General features: G+C 37.6%; 1 long non-coding RNA gene across 1 annotated transcript; it reads left to right on the top strand.

Annotated features, from left to right (window-relative positions):
* Nucleotides 1–1,591: 1,591 nt before the first annotated feature.
* LOC121083658 lies at nucleotides 1,592–16,418 on the top strand. Its single transcript, XR_005826440.1, has 3 exons — nucleotides 1,592–1,752; nucleotides 15,624–15,673; nucleotides 15,853–16,418. It is a non-coding gene; the product is annotated as an uncharacterized LOC121083658 (long non-coding RNA).
* Nucleotides 16,419–22,485: the final 6,067 nt, after the last annotated feature.

Genomic DNA, 22,485 nt, shown 5'->3' with positions numbered 1-22,485 from the left:
TGTAGAAAAGGTCACTTCCAGCTGCTTTTTGAAAATGCAAATTGTAACTCAGGCTAACAGGTTAACCATTTTGAATACTACTGTATAATTGACAGGAACCAACCCAATTCTTACTTCATTAGTTGAAAAAAAGAGTTAATAACTGCATTGTGTGTAACTTTGAAATACGCAGGTCAAAACAAAGGGCATTTTCATCAGTGATCACTGCATCAGCATCTCAGTGCAAACATTCAGGAATATTTGTATTATAGGGTGAAAATATATTAGATGTTTAATTATAATAAATGATATTACTGTATCGGAATCCATTCATTCTTTCTAATAACATCCATTCAGTCCAATAATGTGTGTAATCGTCAGTTTTATAGGACTAACTTACATCTTGAATTTACTTTCCATTTTAACCTTTTCCAAATATTATCCATAAACTTAAAAGTGTACAGCTCATTGGCTCAGTAGTCACACCAATTAATACACCTCTGTATTATTTTTTTCCCCTTTGCCTGTATTAAATCAGTTAAATTACATTTTTATTATGATTTTGAATTATCATAAATATGGTTTGAACAGATCCATTATAACCTTCCATATTTGCATATTATTCTAACAATGCGTTCTTGGCATGAAAATAATACATTGTCAAAAACCCTGTAATGTCCTCAGCCCCTTGTTTGCATGTTCTGTTTCTAGGTTTGATACCTGTGCAAATCAGCATTGTATAATATGCTGACCTTTTTTTTTTTTTTTTTTTTTTTTTTTTTTTTGTGAGAAAGTATATATCTGTGTGCATATATCTAGATAAATAAGGGTAGCTACCCAAAGGACTGGCTATGGATACATTATTTATTATGAGTTACTGATGATCTTATAGCTCATGAGTGACAGAGCAAAACAGAATGACGAGGTGGTATGAAAGCTCATCAATAACTTGATGCAATAAATAATGTATTTGTCGCCTGCCAATTGAATATATTTCTTATGTGTTAGTATTTTTTCCACGTGTTCAATAATTATTTTGGAATGAGATAGGGAATTGCATCATCTAGATTCACAGAAGTATTTTAAAAATCTCATTTTATTCTGTGGCACACCTTTGTTTTTGTTATAAATTATACATAGCAATACTAGAAAGGAGCAACTAGTCTTGATGAATAATTTATTTGAATTTAACCTCCTTTTCTACTATTGGAATATTCAAACAATAGGCCACAACTTATTCATATGTTACTAAAATTTTGTTTGACAGATGTCTTTTTGAGTTTTTATTTTATATCCACAGAGATTATTTGAAAATGGAGCTCTGTACTCTAATCCTGCTGAAATAAACGGGACACGCTTTATCTGATCCTTGCTTAGCTACAACTGGCCTCATGAATCCCACGGTACTTTGTGTCCTGGCTGCATGAAATCACAAGCAATTCTTATGTGAACATTTTATGTACAGATGTAAAGGTCGGTTTCTGCCAATTCTCATGCATCTAACTTTGAAGTTGCTTTCAAAGCATATATTGGTCAACTGTGAAAAGCTACTGCAGATATGGAATGAAATAACTTCCTCTAAAATGTCAAACATTTTTCCCTTGCAGGTTTTTAACTAAGTTCACCGTCAAGGCTTCATGTTTTACATCATTTTCTCTACTCTGTACACTGTGATCTGCCTCCTCCTGATGTTCACCTGCCCGCTCCTGAGATGATGAACTTCCAGCAGCTGCTTCTTTCACTATGGAATGAAGGTGAAACTAAATGTTATAGGTAAGTCACAAAAAAATGTAGGTGCTACGGTACTCCATCGGCTCTTATTCCTCTTGTGTTTTCTATAAAGAATAAAATGATTAAATTAACATATGTGAGTGAAAGTAAAGTCCACAAATCCCTATTGGACAGAAATTTATAGGCCCAGATGCTTTCCACCTAATTCCAGACATATAAATGAGGATCTTACATGAGGCGCAAGAGGTGAGCCTCACTCTTAAACTATTTATTTGATGATAGCCACCAGTTTGGCTCCCTTTTCAGTTGGCACTGAGGGAGACTGGAACCACACAAGAACAATTCAGATCACAATGCTCTGGACTGTTCCCCAGATCATCCTGCACACTCTCATTGCTGATCACAGTGGTAGACCAGGAGGCTCAAACCAGGTTTTATATAACTGAAATGTAGAGGACACCAGTGAAATAGGCGCTTCTAGACAATCATAAATTATATCCTAAAGCAGCGCAATGCTATGGTGGTTAGCTCAAGGGGAAATTTCTATATTGCAGATATCTGAATTTAGGTTAAATGAATCCTGGCTTCTGTTAGGTGCCTAAATCCAGTGAGGGAATCTACATCACAGACTTTTTTAATGAAGTGGAGTAAGTGAGTTTGGGTAGTATCAATGACTTAATTGTGCCCAGAGAAGCAAAATCCCTGTTGCCTCACTGGGAGCAGCTCTGCTACACACCTCTCCTGCTTATTAAGGTTTTCATTATGCCTTTCAGGTTAGATATATCCTTGGCCTAAAGTCCAGGGCAAATTTCTCATTTGATTTTTACTCAAAACCTTAGAACAAGGCTTTGAAGGGAAATGAAGTGGTCCCAAGCTGACCCCCTGCTCTGGGGCATATCCTCTTGGTACGTGACAGTTCCCAGGCTGTCTTGATAAGCCCTTACTGCACTGAGGCATCTGTTCACAATTCATATGAAGTAATACAAATGATCTCATAAAAATGAACTTGGGCATATGCCCCTTTTTCATAGGTTCCCACAAATGGTTTGAGAAGATATATGTTTTTGGGAATGTTGGTGAAAGGCAGCCTAATAATGTCATTTTATTTTCTGACAGAACAGTGTTCGTGGAATCTCAGAGGCAGACTCCCAGCTAGCATAATTTGCCATCTCTCCCTTGGATTGCCACTGTTTTATTGCAGCTCAAGAATCTGTCTGGCCTGTGACTCTTGTTCCACTCCAAGTTTTGCAATTCCTATGTGCCCCATATATCCTGATTTTATTAAAACTGAGAAGGAGAGGTGTGTTTCCTTTGTGCCACTCCAAAAATACAAAACAACTTAATTGGCCAGAGCAGGCAGGTTTACAGCTGCTTTATGTTGACAAAAAGGCACAATGGAGGCAGAAGGTACTGCTGAAACGAGGTCTGCATCTGGTAGTGGCAAGATGTATAAAGGAGTGTATGGATCATAAATACATTTAGATTTGACAATAAGTCTTTTCATGGCCCATTCCTAGAGCTTCTATTTCCTTCTTCCTGGAGATTCTATTTCAATGCTCTTATTCACTGGAAGAAAGAAAATATTTATTTGGGGAAAAGTTCTGTTCTGAATTGACATTAGGGCTCTGCTCTCCCCTGTGTGATGAAAACTATTCCCCCTCCATCGCCAAAAGCTCTGGCAGGTCAGAGAGTCTGCAGTAAAAGCCTGGTCAGTGTATTTTTGAGTTGTAGTAACATGATGGTCAATCCCGACAGTAGTCTGATGCAGCTGAAAGATGCTGCTTTGAAGAGCCTAAAGCACTTGCAGACACTAGGAGCTCCTACCCGAAGCCCTGCTGTTTTAAGGACCTTTTCCTTGGAGGAAGCCCTTTCAATTAGAAAGTTGCTCCAGTTCTCAGACATTACATTTCAGAATACTGAAAATAAGTATTCTGAGAATATGAAGTGCATATGCCACTTTGATATTTTCTTTATTCTTACCACCGTTGAAACCCAAACAATAAAAAATGATTGCAGCAAATATAACTAGTAGTTGCATTATGGGAAGAACTTTCTGATCAGTCATAATTTATTTTTCATGGCGCTGTTTTTTCTGATATTCCCCCACACACACACTCCCCACGCCTAACTCTCAAAAGAAAAAGGGTGAAAGAGGGAGGAGGGGAGGCAGTTCACAAGCAAATGAACTTCTGAATCTTAAAAAGGCAGCAGTAGCTGAGATTACAAATCACTTTAGTCCCCAAACAACAAGGAGGATGCATCTGCCATCAGCAGCAGTGGGGTTAATAAAAATATGTTCTTCTGTATCTAGCTTGTTTTATAGATCTCTGTGCTTTTTCAGAATTTCTGTAATGAGCATGTTGTGCCTGTCAGGGGTTGGTTTCCTCAGTGAAACCTTCACAGTCACTTTCATCCCCAAAGTCTCAAACTTCTTGTCAAAATCTATAATTACCTCCCAGAGTCAAATCTGCCATTACTCATCTCAGAAAGACTTTTGCTAAGCCTTATCACTAAGAGTGCTGAAAATGAATAGGGACCTCCTGTCTCTGTGCCACCTCTCTGGACTGTGTTGTCCTGTTCTGGGAAAATTGAGAATTAACTAAAATAAGCTTAACTGAAATAACAAGGCTTTCAAACGATAGTAATGCATAATGTAAAGGTAATCCAGATGTCTTTCTTCCTCTTTCACTCCTTCCTTTTCTTTCATCAAAGGTAGAGAAGCACCTTCCATCCTTTGCAACAATACAGCTATAACAATCATAGGGGGCATAATGTGTGAAATATTTCTGCCAGTATCTATATTTTGCAGGAAAAAAACCCAGTCAAAATGCTAAAAAAAGGATATTTTTTTCCTGTTCAGTTATAAAAAAGCCAATGTAAAAGCTGTTATCAATTTTAAATATTCCAGGAAGCGGAAAGGAATTTATTTAGGAAAAATAATTAAAAAAAATGCATCTTTAATCAGAGGTGATTCTTCTTTTTCTTTTGTTTTTCATCCCTGTTCTTTTGATCTCCATATTTTACTTTTTTTCACGGAGGGAAACAAAAATTTGTGGGAGAAAAAAAAAAAAGGAGAAATAATGATTGTTTCAAATAAAGTTCAGAAAGCCTTCAGAAAACTACAAGAAAAACTCCTTTTTTTTTTAAATCCTTTTTCAGAAAAAATGCTTGTATTTAAAAACAGTAATATATAATTGTTCCAAAATGTCAGGTAGCCTGAATATTAATATCAAAATGAATACGCGATTGTTTTAATGAACATAAAACCAGAGGAACACCTCCTTCTCTGCATCCTTAACCCCAGTGTATACAATGAATTGAAATCACTAAGAAACTGAGTGTTTCAAGGACAATAACATTTTGGTATTATAAGCATTCATCTACTTAATGTGGATAATTTGCCAGTGTAGGTAAAAGAACAATGTGGACAACTAATGCAGTTTTCAGGGCATCTGCAGACTGAGTGCTCCATGGTCACGTCTTCACGATGATCATCATGTGAACAAAGGCCAATGCTAAAACAAAGGAGTCCTGATGACTCTCCATTACCACCTAGCATTTTTCTCAGCACCTGGGAAGTTATTTGGTTTCACTAGGATAGATTAAAGGCAAAGTTCAGTCTTTCATTATTTTTTGTCATTTTGGGGGTGTGTGTGTGTGTGTGTGTGTTCGTTTTTGTTGGTTGGTTGGTTTGTTTGTTTTTCCCAGTCTGCTTTTTTTTTCCCCTTCTTTTTTTTTTTTTTTTTGTGGAAGAAGGGAGAAGTGATTTAAACTCCATGGAAGATGTTTGTATTTAAAATATAAAATATTTATCAGGGGGTTTTGAGTATATTGGAGATTACTATTAAAATTCTGGTTGGTAAAAACAAAATAAAGTGAAAATGTGTGATGGAGGAGCAGTGGTAGAACATGGATGATCAGGCTGTGGAACAGAAAAGAAAAGGCTGCCCATCCATCTACCCTCTGGTGCTCTTCTCCGGGCACTGCTGTTCACCTCTGTGCCACTGAGAGAACAGCTGAGGTCAATGTAAAGACACCAAATTGGTTTTGGTGGATCATTGTGAAGAAGTTTGGGTTCAAAGAAGCAAGTGGACACACTTCTGTGTCTGCTGTGTTTGTAACAGTGCTGAGCTGGCATCTTCGTAGTTGAGGGCAGCTATAAGTCTTAGTTGTGCCCTGTGTAACTGGACACTGGGATCAGGAGAATGTGCTTTGGGCAAGAGCTGGCTCCTCAAGGGCCACAACGTTAAATCTTCCCCTAGGTTTTCCGTACTCCAACATAAGTCATTACAGAGGAGTGCAGTGGTAACCCTGCCTGGGATTTCCCGGGTCGGGTGTTCTCAAGGCTGAAATTCTCCCAGTGTATTTCTAAGCTGTTCTTTTCCCATAGAACATGTGGGAATTTTAAAGCTCTCAAAGCTAAGGCGATACCACCAGTTTGGGACATCTGGATCCTAATGTGAATGATCTGATAGTTCCCTGAAATTCAGAACTCACTTGAAGCTTTATTTCCGAATCTGTCGCTATTGCTTGATTCTTAGAAGACACCAGCTAGAAAAACGATATAAAAAACTTCACTGTTCAAGTGCCTAAAGTTTTTGTAGCCATTTGCAGGTGACTTGGAGGCAGGAGATGCACGCAGCAAAGGAAGGAAATCAGGGGATTATGTCATGAATTGAGATGGATGCAATAACTGACTTGCGTTTAGATAACCATTTAGGTTAGAAGCGTAAGGCTAATTGGAAAATGATTATTCAGCACAGGCCAAATGCTAGTGAAGGTAATGAGAAGCTTGATTAGTGAGTTGAGAGGAATTAGTAGGATGAACCTGGTGCAGTTTGTTGTGATTCCTGAAATGAGTATCACATGGGAAACATGCAACTGGAAATATTTTAAAAATTCATGTGGAGGATTGTACATGTAAAAATGAAAAGCAGTATAAAATTTTATGTTTGGCTGATGGTAGGTGAAGTGAAAAAAAAAAAGAAAAAGCTTTAGTTTGGGGAAAAATCATGGATATGCTCAGGGATCACAGGATACATAATTCCAAACATTTTTATTAACATCTAAAATGTACCTTATTCTGTGTTGAATCCTGCACAAAGACCCTTGAATTTGTGCAGGCTTTTCATCCTACCTATCCAGGTAACTTCCCTGCAATTCCAGCTGTCTTTGCACTCTTCCACGGCCTGAGACAGCTCTCAGTTAATGCCTTACTTCAGTGACTGGGATATTTTTCTCATCTCTGGTATCCCTCACTGGTGCATTGCACCCTGAGAGCTGCACCCCCATTTTACAATCACTCTGGGATCTCAAATGTAATCAAACTGTTTTCTGATCTCTGTTTCTCTGTCTGCCTGATCTATCAAGACTCGTTTTCCACTTGAAAGGGTAAACAGATATCCATCTCTAGCAACAGCATTTTTACTGACAGCAAGGGAGAATCATGAGCCTGTGACTACAAACCCTGTAACTTGACTGAGGAAGTTAGGCAGGCTTTAGCATGACTATCACATTAAATTCTGAAGCACTTATTCAAATTCTTTTCTGTTGTGCATGTGCATCTTGCCAATATTTTTCTGTGCACTTATATTATGCTTTTGGATTTTGTATACTTTTTATATATTTATAATTTGACAAGTAGGACACGTTTTTAAATAATTTTACAAAGAAATACCTTATAATATGAAGAATAGAGGATCTTCCAAAGGGTTAAGTAAATTAAAGCAGAAGGTAAGTGAACTGGTTAGGCAGAACGTTGATTTGTGAAAAGAAATATTATGGCTGACACAGAAATCTGTATAGAAATTAGAGCCATAAAATGGTAAGTTGATTCTAGGATGCTACAGAGAGAGTTTACATCTCTAGGGTAGTTAAAATAAAATAACACAGAATCAGCAAATGTTTTTATACATTGGAGAATCCTATAACAAGGCAGGATATTTGATCCTGGCAGAGTTTTAATTACTCAGATGTTGATTTGGATGGCACTCAATATAAAAATGAAGAGGAGGAACACATTTTGAGAGGTATTTCAGGATTGCTTTCTTCCACAGCTTATTGAAGCATTCAGATGGTTAGAGGGTATTTTGGACCAAGTCCTAGAAAATATACCAAGTATGATTAATAGTACTGAAGCAAAGAAACACCCAGGACATTACAATATCATTAGTTCAAAATATTCTTGGGGGCTTGTGGAAGCAAAGTAAACATTCTGGACCACAGGAAAGCTGACTTTGAGAAAATATGAAATGCCCTAACAGGTTTTGGTTATTATTTTATCGGTCTAGATTTTATTATGCAGAGGGAATCTCATGGAGACTCTAGGAAGTGTTTTAGAAACAGTTGGTGATGCAATTAAAATCCATCCTGGTTCAGTCTAGAGGGAAAAAAGGCAACAGATGCAAGTTTGTTTAAGTGGCAATGTAAAAATAATTATAAACAGAAGGCTTCTTTAAAAATATATACAAAAAGTAGTGAGGGTGGATTGGGAAATCTCAAAAAAATAAGCATAAGCAAGTCAAGAACATAATTAGCAGTACTGAATGTCGAATTGTAAAGGGTACTTCATCTAACAAAGGATTCTGCTGCTGTATTTACACTAAACGAAGAACAAAATGGGAACGTGATCTACTTAAAAGGTAGATTGGGGAACCGAAAAAAGTTTAATAAAATAACAGATTTTGCGAAGAGATGAGGGATGGCAAGCTGCTCAGGGCAAGGATTATATTTCCTAATTAAACCAATTATCAACACTTAATGTTACATTTAACATGTTCAGAGCTCTGCACTAGCTGGTAACAGATGCAGGGGAATAAGCTTTGCTCCATTTTACAGACAAGGAGGCAGAGGCAGAGATGAGCTAGGGTTGGTGCACAGCGAATTGGTAGCAGTGGTGAAATTAAGTGTCTTTTTGATTGACATTTCCCTGCCTCGCTGTTCCCATTCTTGTTGAATTGCCAAAATCTGATTATAGACAGGGGGAGATAGCAAAATAGCTCAGCAAAGCAAGAGATCAGGAAGGAAATTAATTCCCCAGTTTTACAAACCTTTCCACACCGGCAGATAGCTTTCACAGCCCCAGTGAAGCCAGCCATGGTGCAGGTTTCCACCTAACGGGAATAGCAGTTATACACTATGTACTACACGGAATAAATGGGATGGCAGGAGGACGTCTAGGGTTTCTGTAGGAACCAGGAACTTTTGAAATAGTTTGGGTGGGCTATCTGAGGCGGCAAGGACCTGGTTACACTCACTCGGTGAGAGACCACATGCACGATCATGTCATACAGAACCCAACCTGTATGCCTAGGCTGCAAGCAGGCTTCCTTCTGTTCTCCTTTCCTTCTGTCCTTCCTTCCTTCCCTGCTTCTACCACTGGCTTACTTGTATAGTCCAAGAGAAACAAACTGAACCTCGGCTTGTAAAACACACCTCACACTTAAAATTATAAATGTGTCCAGCATTTTCAAAAAGACCACACAATTACTTGAAGTTGAAAACAAGTTTATGTTCTTAAATGATTCAGTGCCATGTTCTTCATGACGTAGACCTGATCATAAAGGAAAATGTCTAGTATCTTGAGAAAAAAGAAATATTAGAATGCAAATAATTAATAGCTATGTGAGTTCAAGAAACTGAAGATAGAAACAGATGAAATCTTTGGGAAATCACTTTCCAGGTTCCTTGATGAGAGCACTACAAACTCGCAAACATAATGTCGTTAGTCTGAGATAGGTCTGTGTCATCAATTATAGAAAAATATTTGCGAAAATGTGTAGGGTCATTGATGGAGCATGCCGTGGTACTTAATTTCTTTAGAGACAAGTAACATAAATTTATGAGAGTTGGGTATTTCTTAATTCAATTGTCATTTCCCCCCAGTTTTTATTATGTGGTATTGTCTGCATTCAATACAAAAAGAACTGACAGAATTTTATTTTTTAATGTATACCATTTTCACCCTTGACAGTGATTAATTTCATGAAGGAGTTATCTTGGTGATGGTGGCAAAGATACTCATATCCTCTTCCTCTGAAGACTGAGCCTGTTCCTACAGTTTCATGAGGTGATGCTTCTCAGTGTATGGTTTGGGCTTGCCCCTTCCTCTGCTCTGGCTGCAGCAGGGACAGGGGGAGCTGCCCCTCCTGTGGGGCTCTGCATGGCCACAGCTTGGCCTCTCGCATTAGATGCTGATGCAACACATCGCTTGTGGTTTTGACATCTTACACATCACTTTTGAGAGCGGGGCTGAAGCTTTCAGGTCAATTATTTTTCATCCAAGGTAGTGCAACTTTTTTGTGCGATGATTTCATGGCTTTCAAATTACTCAAGGAGTTTCCAGAAAATATCAGGCAAAAGGTTGCTACTGAAGGACTGCAGTTCTAGATTAAGACCAGCCAAGTGGAAGTGTCCAAACAAGTATGTCAAAGTAATTCAGATTTTGAGACAAATTTTGCTTGTAATCAGCTTTATGATGTATTTCCTTTTTCCAGTTCTTTTCTTTCCTCCCCTTCTGTAAATTTCCTAAAAGTGTGATGGTGTGGTTTACAGTGGACTTGGGGAAGGAGATTTCTCTGTGCATCAAACAGCAGAGCAGTGCTGAGGTTTTAGAAGACTTTTGCCTTCTCACAGGGTTGTAAAGTATTGAGTGTATGGGCGTTCAACAGGTGCAGAGTCTTCTTGGTCGAGAACCGATACCCCCATCATAGTAATGTCGGAGATCGGTGACTGGTGCAGGATTACTGTTTCGGTTAGAAGTCAGATTCATCTCTAAATATTGACTACAGTGACTAGAAAATGAGACTTACAGACTATTACCATGTTATTTGTTATTCATATAAATATATTACCTTTTATTCAGTGCAACAGATATTGTGTTCCCTTTCATTTGAATTGTGGCTCTTTTGCATGCAACAATTGCGCCTGAGGAAGAAACATGTTTCAGGAAAACACAAACAAAATATTGAGGTAATTCTGGAAACACAGGATGATGAGTCAGCCAGTGATTTCACTTGCAGGAGTGATTCATTCGTGTTGGAGCCTGGCTTTGCCACTGGCAACTACAATGAGCAGTAGCTTACCCGTGGAGCTTGTCGTTCTGCTTGCTTTGCTAGTTCCATGTCCTGAGCTTTCTCCAGGTGCTTGCACACACGCTCCTACTTGCTACAGCATGTGGCTCACTGAGGATACAAAAATCCTTTAATGATGATAAATAGCTGCCCTACAGAGGCTTCATGACCCAGTTAGACACTGTATCTCACCCTGTCAAATTACATCGAGTATCAGTCGAGTCTCTTACTAAAATCCTTAAGTAGTTGTGTTTTAGTCATGAGTATGAATTATTGGCTGACACACACTAAACTAAAAGGATTTTTGAACCTGGTGAAAAAGCAAGTGGAGAATATGTCTGAGATATGTGAAAATGCTTATAATAATCAGTTGTAGTCCATGTAGTGTCTCTAGCTTGAACCCCACCTAGTAGCATCTTCAGGTTTTGTTAGTATGGGCTACCTCTTCTTCCATGTGACTAATTCATAATACTTGTCATTCTAGCATAGTTTACTACTGGTAGCAGATCTGTAAACAGAGCAAATTTTAGGGAATGGTTTGCAATAGGATCAGAAACTGTTACTGGTTGAAACACATAAAAATGTCATCTGACTTACTTAGGACACCAAAAATTACTATTTTTTTTATTAGCATTCAAGAAGTTTGTAACATTTTTGTCTTCAGCAATCTTCATAATGGTGAATATGGCCTTGATATCCCCTCTTCCCCTCAGTTTCTGAAGCTGCCATAAGTAGACTAAAGTACACGCTTGCATGTGTAAAAGGAAATGCGTGACAAATAATAATAGCTATAGGAAATTTAAGACACAAGTGACAAAAAAGGGGCGTTATTGTTTAACAGTCCTTGAATCCCTGACTGCATGTAGTGGAGCTGGAAAAGACAAGCAAGCTATAGAGGCATCTCCATGGGGAAACGGATTGAAATGCTATTGTTTGCCACACAAGCTACTGGCCAGACTTCAGCTCATTCACCATGTTCGGTTTCAGTGACCTTTTCAAACAAAGAGTATGCCCTGCTGAAGGTACAGAGCACAACGTCAAAGATAATTCAAAGTGATGGGAAGAAGATGTTCTTTATGGTGTATAATAAATAACAGGACTATTCCTGGGTGGCTATTTTCTGGATAGTTATATTTATGATTCAGTAGAAGTCCCTGACATGTATGTTTGTGGGGCGTTTTTTAGGAGGAAACAATTTTCTAACTAAATGGAAATTAGTCTTACTGGAAAAGACTGAAGGAAAAATATAAATGAAACTTCCTTTTTTAATTCTTATTAGATGAAGCATCTCATAGATGACCATTGCTAAACTTCAAAAAGAGATGTGTAGGTTTTTAACTCCTGAGCCAGGAAAGTTGCTAAACACATTATTTAACCTGAAGCATGTGAGTTGCATTTTGAATTCATTAAGATTACCTGAAGTTGTGGATTTAAAGTGTATGGCTGGATTGGCACAAAGCTCTGTGAGGAAGGATTTGTAACTTTCTGTTCTTGATATTACTGCAATGCAAATAGTAAGTAGTTGTAATTATTGTGCTGTTTTACAATCATTATTAAAATAAAACTTTATGTAGCTCGTTGGGTCCTTTGGTTAAAAAGCATCTTTTTGGTAATTTGGATTATATAGCTTTGTCTTGTTCCTTCAACATTCTCCAACAATGTTCATAAAACATTTCCTTGCAGTTTCTTTTCTTTTGGTCCTGAGAAGCATCTTGCACATAGCAATTAGTGGGACAAGTAAAGGAGACACCTAGCAGTAAAAGTTAACAATGACAAAGATAAACTGATACATTAAAAAAACCCAAACCGGTAGCTGCTACCTCAAAAGTTAGCATTTGATAGGGCTGGGTTTTTTCCCCTCTGTAAATGGCATTCCTTCCCATAACATACCTCATGTATGCAAAGCTGCATGTTGGCATGAGGCATCTAACTAAAATTTGCTGTCTGATACTCAAAATGAAAAATGAAACAAAAAAATTTCTATTAAGTAAAAGGCTCTCTGATTTCCGTCTCAGATTTCTAACACAGAAGAGAATGCTCATGTAACATATGACATATTAAGAGTATTTCACATGTCCAGGACTGATTAGACATACTGCTCCATACAATTGATCTGACTCAGACAGACTAACCTGGAAGAAGTGCGCTCCAGGATCCCATAATCATATTTATTGCTCATATGCGTGCAGTCTGCATCGATTCTGAATTGCATCTCAGAGTCAGTTCACACATGTATGATGACTACTTGCCTAGGATTTTGTATGTGCTACCCTCTTGCAATGAAATTAATAAAAATGTGACTAGCCAAAAGGGTATATTGAATGGTAAAATCTGCATATTAACTCATAGTGTTTTCATAGTAAACCCATTAAAACTATGTCCTGCAATTACCAGCAGTTCAGTGCTTATTTTGTTTCCCTGGGGAATGGTATAGTGTAAAAAGCAGCAATATATTTGACAATAACTAATTGTTGTTAATTAATAAAACAATTGGCAATTAAATCAAACAGGGTAACAATTTTACATGGCTGATCATTTGTATGCAAGCGTAGTGCAAACGGGCATTCCATCTTATGCACCCCCATGGGTGAGATAGTGGATTATGGCAGCAGACACTTTCTGGAAAGGGAAATTCTATTTGATTGGGTGAGAATTTGGAATATGCACTTATCTAAATACGACACAAAGGAAGGTTCTCCAAGTAGCTTGCAAACGGAAGGGAAGCAAACTTTTGTCAGGATTGTGAACCTGTTAAAAATATTGAGGTGAGAACAATGAGCTAAAATTGTGAGCTGCTGACAGCCTTAAAAATTGCCTTAATTGAGAATGAGACTGTGAGACACATCTAAGTGTTGCTAAGACCTTGAAAGGACTGGCACTCAATCTTCTAATTCCGTGTTACGGAGTGAACCTGCAGTGTCTGTGACCTTGCAAAATCAGTTTGAGCCCAGCTGACTTTTAAAGCTTTAAATCAAGATCCTGCCAGAATGAGATGATTCTTGTAAGAATGATAACCCACAGATAAGGCAAAATGAAATCTAGTTGGCTCTTGAAATGACTTGGACCAACTCTGGCAATGGAAATGTCAATCACAGAGCCTTCTGCCAAGGTTAAATCTCAACTTCCCTGTGATCCAGCAGTCTGGACACCTTGGCAATTGTTTCCAACACAAATAACCATAAAAAAGCAAGAAATTTGTGTTAATAGCTGGTGTGAGGTGACTTGTATACACTTTTTAGCTTTACTTGGAAAGTAAGTGTTAGAAAAAGAGAAGAAAGCGATTGCTTTGAACAGCAACTGGTCTCCACACATATGGACCCAAAATACTTCTCTGCTTGCTCATATATTTGAAATGTAGAACTAAGTCAGAGGGCTGTATCTCCTAGCTAAAACTGGGGAACTGACCAATGCTTTAAAGTGAATCTGTGCATTTAGGGTTCCAGGTAAACTGTGGTTTTAAATCCTTACCATAAATTCCAAACATCATATTTTGTTTCATATTTCCTCATTGCTCTTAAATTAGACATAGCAATTTTTAAAAATGTGGAAACATTACAAGTTCTGCTGATTTACAAGGTGCATATATTAATAGACTACCATTGCTGTTCACCCCAGGTCCATACAGTACCCTAGTTTTTCTAGAACAATGACATCTGTCACTTGTTTCTAAGTGTAGAGGCAATTATATGTTTTCTTCCTTCTGTTCCTGGCCGTACCTGGAATGCTATACCTAGAAAGACCTTTCTCTTAAATAAAATGAAAATACAGTGAGGAAAAGGTTTCTGGCTGGGCTTCAGACTTCATTTCATTTAAACGTGGCATTTTCTTTCATTAAAAGTAAAAGCAGAGAGGAACCTAGGACTCATTTTGATACCATGGCACCTAGTTTCAAATCACTTATTTACCTTTATAAAGTAAGAAGGATAGGTAATAGAAGTAAGCAATATGTTTATTGGGAACTTTCAAATTCCTGTTCCGGAGGTGGATTTGGTATTAGTTATGTTTTCACACTTAGTGGGGAATAAAGGAAATTATAAGGAAAATCATCAACATAGGTGCTCTAGGTTTATGTTATCTTCTCTTGCAGCTCTTTGCAGAACTGGCTACATGTACCACAATATCCTGTCATTCCTAAGCTTGGAGAGGTTCGTTAGCTCCTAACAAGGGTTTTTGCTTTTACCAGCCAGGCTCTTCTCAGCACTACGGATCCAGGTTCCCCACCATGCCCCACTATTCTGTCTCTCCCCTGCCACTTCTACCACTTCCCTACCACACTACTTTTAATCTTTACAATACTCACAAAAATGGAGCTCTTAAATTATTTGAGCCTTTCTTGGGTAACAACTGGCCAGTGTGGCTCTTTGTTGTTCCCTCCCATGCCTCAGCCAGGCATGTCACAGATGCAACACCTTCCTAGAAATACATTTCTCTCCCAGTTCCTTCCTCCCCTGTAATTTCATGCCGATGCCCTGTAGAGTATATTTCCCAGGGAACGCTTTTAAACCTTTTGCTGCTCTGCTTCCACTGCTTTGCTAAATCTGTTCTAAGCAGATCAGATGTGATAGATAACTGAAGTTATAGAAGGAACTCTGCTGGAGTTTTCTGAGAGGCGGAATGTAGTGCAGATCTGTACGAAAATAGAAAATCTGCAAGGCAGTTTTGCTGGTTTCGAAATCATTTTATCTGCAATGTCTTTTTAAGTATCTGTACAAAGAATTCTGTTGGGCCATTTGATCTGGGATGAGAAGTAATAGAGATGGTATGGATCAGTAAATTTATTCTCTTTAGGAATGCTTGATTGAGAACTCTCCACAAAACACTTATTATGTTTTGGTTTTCCAGGTACCTATATACTGTTGTATTTGATGTTTCCATGTCATTCACAGCAGAAGGTGAGTTTGTCATTTCTGTTTCAGGATTTGGAATGTGTGCTATGTCTTCTAGAATAAAGAACCACTGGAAAAGATTATTGATATGTCTCAAAACTACAGATTTCAGTTTTGAGAATAATTCCATCACTGTCATGGAATCAGTGAAATCTACTTTAGAAAGTTGATTCTTTTTTTCGTAGCATTTGTGCAAGTCCTTGTCCCAATTGAGATATATTTGAAAAAGCCGCCAAATGCATAAAAAATGAATAGAAAAAACAGATTCAAGACTACATCACAGATAGAGAAAAGCACCTGATTTGCTAAAAAGGTATGTGAACCTTAGAAAAAAAAGAGTAAGCTAAGTTTAATGAAAATAAACCAATGTATCCAACAGCTTTCTCATCCTTGGAAGAACTGTATCCTTATATCTGTGCTACTAAACTGAGTGTGAACGGGAGGGTTTCTGGACATGGAGACCAATTTCCAGAGCATGATCCAAGTCTGTGTTTGTAAAATGCCTTATCCCCAACACCAAGGTTGGCTGCATGCAAGTTGCCTACGAATAACGGCTCTGGAAGGACCTAGTTCCTCAACTGTACCTGAGAATTGCTTGGAGAAGAATAAGAGGAGCATTGACAGAAGGTGAGCTGGCTCTTCCAACAGTATAACACTATTACACACCATATTCCATTTCCAAGCAGTGCTACGTTTTGAGATATATACATACATATATGTCCCCTCTGGTTGCCGGGAAAGCTACTGCTTTTTTTTCACCTGCCACTAAACCACCAGAACTTCTCTCTTTACAGGGGAGAGTATCCTTTTCATTAAAACAGGACCTTTCGCTTTTGAGAAAAGTAATTTTCTGTACCTAATTTAAAAATAAATAAGCTGACCGTAAAATGTGGATACATTAACACCTTGCCAGAATTCCTCATTGAAATTATATAAGGTTGGAATGAATCTGCCACGGGTTTTATGGAGAAAAAGCAAGTTTCAAAGTGGTATTTTCAGTGTTTGCTTCCTTATCTGTGTTCAGATATTGTATGCAGTATATGTGCAGATTTATACTGGTTATTTTATGTCTTGCTTTAGATGCTGGCACTGAGTTAGATCAGGATGGCCAACCTGCAACTCTTGAGTTGCATGCAGCTTATGAATTGCTCAAGTGCAACTTCTTCAGTTGCTGTGCTTCAGTTAACTCCTCTCAGCGATCACCTCTTTAGTCTCTGAAGTGTGTGTGGGGGTGTTAAATGGCCCTCAGTCATATGATGTAAGAAGTTCACACGGCTAGAAGGGTTGTCAATCTCTGATTGGATCATAAGATGTCTTGGCAAGGAGCACAGGTACAAAAAGACTTCCCATCTTTCCTCTGCACAACAATATGAGACACTGGCACGATAGCTGGCATTGCACATCATCCCTGCCCCTCCCTTCAGGGAATAAAAGATTGAGAACTGGATAGGAGATGCAACGAGCAGGCATGATCTCCAAAGCAATGCTTAACTTTGTTCTAAGTACAAGTGCTCTACAATTTCATATGGGCTGGATTTTCTGGTTCAAAAGATATACTTTTAAAACCATAGAATTAAATTATTAATATTACATTTTGATTGACCATTTTGTGACCCTTCTGGATTAGTTCTGATCTACTTAGTGAAAATATGGTTGCAACAGTTATTGAAATGTATCATTTTTCAAACACTGGCTATTTCAATTAAAAATATTGATCATATGTCAGTTTCAAAAAAAAGAACAGAAAACAGAAAAGAACATGACCAGTTTCAAATGCTTTGAACTAAAAAAAGAAAAGGTGTTTATTCTTTAGCACTAGTTCTAAATACTCAAAGCAATGAAACACTTATCAACACCCCTGAGAATATTCTGTGTAGCTAAATCAATATTGTTCTCAAGTGTTTTCCTGAAATTCAGTGTAAATTATCCTTTTCTTAATATCATTCGGTAACTCCTACATGTCTTCAACATCCTTATGAAGCATCAGATACAATCATTACTAGGTCTCTATTTCAATGATAAAAAACATGCTCCACACAAATCTATCCTTCCATTAGAGCCTGGGTAATGTTGGCTCTGTTGGCTTTGGATTAGACCCTAAAAGACAAACTGTGGGTTGAATGAGTAAGTGGAGAGGAGTGAAATGCTGTAGAAAAATATAATTTCTCATTTTTTGTTCCTAAAAATTTGGAGAGAAATTATTTGTAAGCTCCCAGGCCAGTGTTTTCAGATAAAGCACTAACTCATGCTCAAGCTGAGGATGACTACAGTAAAGTCCTGTGAAAATCTGTCAATTACATTGAAGCTGTTTTATTAAAACACACATAAATTTGTGTTCTGATAGAGTCTTAATTCTGAGTAACTTTTAAAGTGTCATGCTGTAAGATTGAAATATCTTAAAGATTGCCATCTATACATACTTTTACAAGCTAAAAATATTTTTCATCCAGCATGTAAATAATCCGCTATTAGGTCTTATTATGACAAAGAATCTTTTACCATGAAGTGTCAAGAACATCCTTAAAAAAGCCTCACAGAGCTACGAATTCAGGAAGCTGATTCGCAGTGGCTGTCCCATTGAAAATGAACTCCCCATAGAAATTTTGGCCAAAAAAAGGCCAATGGGATTGTTTAGAGCAGAAACCTGGGGTATAGATTTTCTATCAATGAGAATAAACAATTCTGGAACACTGAAGTTTAGAGTCCACTCCTGAAGAAAATAGTTGAAGTACTGGAGAAGAATCAAATAAGAATAAAGAAAATGGTTAAAGAAAATGGATTGTTTTGAGAGATTCCACATGATCTGTTTAGTTTAGCGAACAGACATTTAACCTCATCTCCATTTTTAAGTGATGAACAAAAATTTGTTAAAGAACTCTTCAGTCTAACTGAAAAGAGCTGAACAAGATCCCGTGACTGGAAGCTATTAAAAAAAAAAAAACCCAAAACAAAACAAAAACCCAAACAAAAAAACCCAAAACACAAAAAAACACCCAACAATTGGAGATCCAGGAGTAATATGGGTGACAATTCGCCACTTGGAATACCCTACATTGTTTGGTATTCCATAACAATTTCCATCAGGCATTTACGGGACATAACTTTGTTCACATTTGACTATTCAACTGAAAGTAGAAATCGATACAGTCCACTGTATTGATTCTGGATCTTTAATTAGAATGCTTTAAACTTTTAATGCTGAATACAATCTGTGTGGTTGCCATATTTTAAAATAACAATAAAGTGTAAAATAGAATGGAAAATGGAAACTCAATGTGCTTCCCTATCTGGCTTTTTTAACATGATATTTGACCTGGTATAGCGATTTGTTACTTTTCAACTTTTCATAGGAGTGGATTATGGTATTTTTAACACTTTATCTCTCTCCCTCTGTCTCCATCCCCCTCTCCCTCTTTTTTCTTTTTCTTTTTTTTTTTTTTTTTTTTTTTTTTTTACGACACAAATGATTAACTACTTATTTGTGCTCAGCAGTCTCAGCAGAAAAATATGCCTTTAGCATTTTGCAGAATGATTGCAACAAAAGTGTTCAAGGGAATGTGAGTAAATAATGACAGTCCACAGGCACAAGTGATGCTATGTTTAAGCTTCAAACATTGGATTGAATCACTTTGATAATGAAGACATATAGAAATATTTATATATATATATATATTGAGAGAGATACTGTGATGCGCTTATAGGTTGTTTTTGAATGTACCCCAGCTACTTCGGGAAATCAAAATGTAGTGGTTGCGCAAAAGAAAAGTGAAGTCTCCATACCATTCATATTGCATATGAAGCAAATGCCATTATGAAAACTTCATTAATATGTAAATTGCAACATTTTGATTAGCACTTGCAGACCCCTTTTGTTAAGAAAAGAGATGGAAGGAGCTAACCAGATTGCGATAATTTACATAATAACTCAGTGGTGGCAATGCCACCACGAAGAGAACCTAAGGAAAGCTATAATGTCTTTTTAAACAGCTTAACACAGTATTAAAATACATTGTACAAAAGGGAGGAAAATATTTTTCTTTAAACTGACAAACTCTTTTGGGTAGTAGCACAATATAATAAAAATATGTTGGAGCTTATTTTAAAATAATAGGATATGCATTTACTTGACAAAGGAATAACAATATTTTGGGTCATTATACAGTGGTCTGAAGCCAATTGAAGAGCAGCTTTTGAAAATTTGTTTTATTATGTGTTTCTCTACAGTGATTTCGCAATGTGCCAGATCCTATCATTATGGAAAGCAATGAAAATTTGTCTGTTGACTTCAATAGCCTCAAGATTTACTTCTGTCCTCTTAGTTTTCAAACCAAACTATGTAAATCTCTCACTCAGATTATCAAATCACAGCATCATAGCTGTACAAAATGGCATTTGATTTTTAAAATTCTAATATGTGCATCCAGGTATACCCTTTTCTGGTGAGATCTGTTAGTGGGATTTACAAGTATACTAGATTTTTAGTCACTTGAGCGATATAAGCAAGCTAGTGTGTTATGGTTATGCTTTTACTTATACCTCAAATATTTACAGCAGTAAGTTAATGAAGTATGTCTTTAAGTACCAGCATTTTACTTCTGTTACTGGTCATTTGAAAGATGTTTCAGTGGAGCACCTACAGATGGCTTACAACAGCATGGCTTTTTTAGTGGTAACCCAGAAGATGACTAGTAAGAGAAGAAAGAGAAAGAAAATAGTGGGGATTCTGAGGACTTTCATATTCCTACCAAAGTTCAGAGACCTCAGGGCAAAACAGGGAAAAGAAAAGAAAAGACATATTTGAAAAGCAAAGTTCAACGGCTCTGCTTGGTGCTGTTTGAAAGTACATTATAGGCTTCATTCTATATTTATCAGAAAATATAACTGTGATCTTTCAAAATTAGTGAGCTAGGTGGCATATTCTGTTTGTAACAGTTCCTATGGGTTGTTTTTTTTTTTCTCCCAGCTGATTTCTATAGCAAGGGCTTCACTGTGATGCAACTAAGGCAAATATTGGTCTAAGAGTTAATAACAATACAGCTTTTTGCCATTAAAAGGATATTCTGTTACACTGGGAAAAGAGTTTCTATGAAGCAGTGTGCTCACAAGGAACTTCAGAATAGGAATGGATGAACCTGCAGAGATTATTTTTTTTTATTATGTGGCTTTGTTAAATCTTTAAAACATTTAGAGAGGTTTTTAATGTTTTAGGGCCCATTGTAAAAAGCATGAAACTTTTGTCAAACTTTTCAAAGGTATTCAGGATACAGTTAAAAAAAATTACCCAAAATAACTGGTCTTGCTTATAGGAAGGACTGGGCTTTCAGCTGGTGATAATCAGCCTTGCTCCATTGAATTCAGCAACCTTACACTGACCGCCTGGCATTGCAGGCATCTGTGGGAGGGAGTCTATCACAAAAGCATCAGCCTAGCTCCAACAAATGAAATATTTTTTTAGTTGATGGGATAAGACTGATGTGCCACAGATAAGTACCTGCAATATAGGATGCCTGTGAGTCAATACATGTGAAAGAATTACCTTAAAAAAAATTTTAAATGCAATTACTAGGTATTACCGATGTTTTAAGACCTTTTGTGTATCATTAGTGTTTGTGAGATGAACTCCTGACCGGATTAGTGGATTCTTTTCAATGGATAATACTATCACCTTTTGCTTTTTAAGTATGTTAACAAACATATAGCATCTTTAGCCCCCTTAACAGTTACGAGCTGTTATATAATAAACAAGTCTTGATAATGGGCATTTGATCAACATGATTACAGAAAAACCAGCACCAACTTCCCTGTTGTACCTCCTTGAAAACAACAGTTCCTAAAAAGATGAAGGGCTGAAGGGCTGAGGCCAAGCAGGAGTTGGTGATGCAGAGCACCTGGTACCCTCCCCCCCTAGGCAGGAGCTGACCAGAGCTTTCAGCTGTCTGGCCCAGAGTGTCTGGTTTGCCTGAACTGTGCTTTGTGCACGCTCAGAAGGGAAAATGTGACATTTCAGTTATCATTCTGCTTCTTCTTTCAGGACCTGCCAGGTGCCAGTTAAATCTTTGCCATAAAACATTTATCCTCAAGCTTGTCTGTTTTATGACCGGCAACCCATAGCTGCTAGGACCATTCCAGTGTCAAGAGACTAGGAACTCCAACGTGCAGGAGACCAAACAATATCTTCTTTTCAGCTGCATTCATGTTGGCAAAGTGGATGTTTTAGGAGCTATTGTGCTACTGTATATGGAAGGGGTAAGACTCTAATGAGGGACCAGGATGAATCAGACTTGCTAATCAGGTTTGTTGTCCACATTGCCAGAGCTGCTGCTTCATGATAGCATAAACAGTTCTGCTAGCCATTATGTGGGTGTAACAGAAGTGGCTGGGATTGTGTTAACATTTTCTTTATAATAGGGCCAGAACTATCTAGAAGCAAATTGCAGATCACCCTACCTTCCCAGACGTCAGTTTGGTTCACAGGATTAGTCTGCTGTGCGCAAACCTGAATCATTTCAAGGCAAACTAAGCTGGAAATTCCTCACCTAGTACACACCAAATGTGCTCCAACCCTCACAGAGGGGTGCAACATGATGACTGGTTCACAACAACACAAGGGCATCCTGTTCATGCTGAGCATGCATGTGCTATCTGAAGATTTGCAAACCAGTGAGAGCTCCTGCAACATTCAGAACAGGTATTTTATGGTATGGTAAGATCCATAAGACATATGTTCCTTCACATTTGCAGTCAGTTGTACAGCCGTTGTACAGCCTTCTCTTTGTTCAAGATCCTCTCCCTTCTTGAACTGCTTTGTCTTCAACTGC

This window comes from Falco naumanni, chromosome 2 (genome assembly GCF_017639655.2).
Source record: "Falco naumanni isolate bFalNau1 chromosome 2, bFalNau1.pat, whole genome shotgun sequence".
Lineage (NCBI taxonomy): Eukaryota > Metazoa > Chordata > Aves > Falconiformes > Falconidae > Falco > Falco naumanni.
This window is presented reverse-complemented; position numbering and strand designations above follow the sequence as displayed.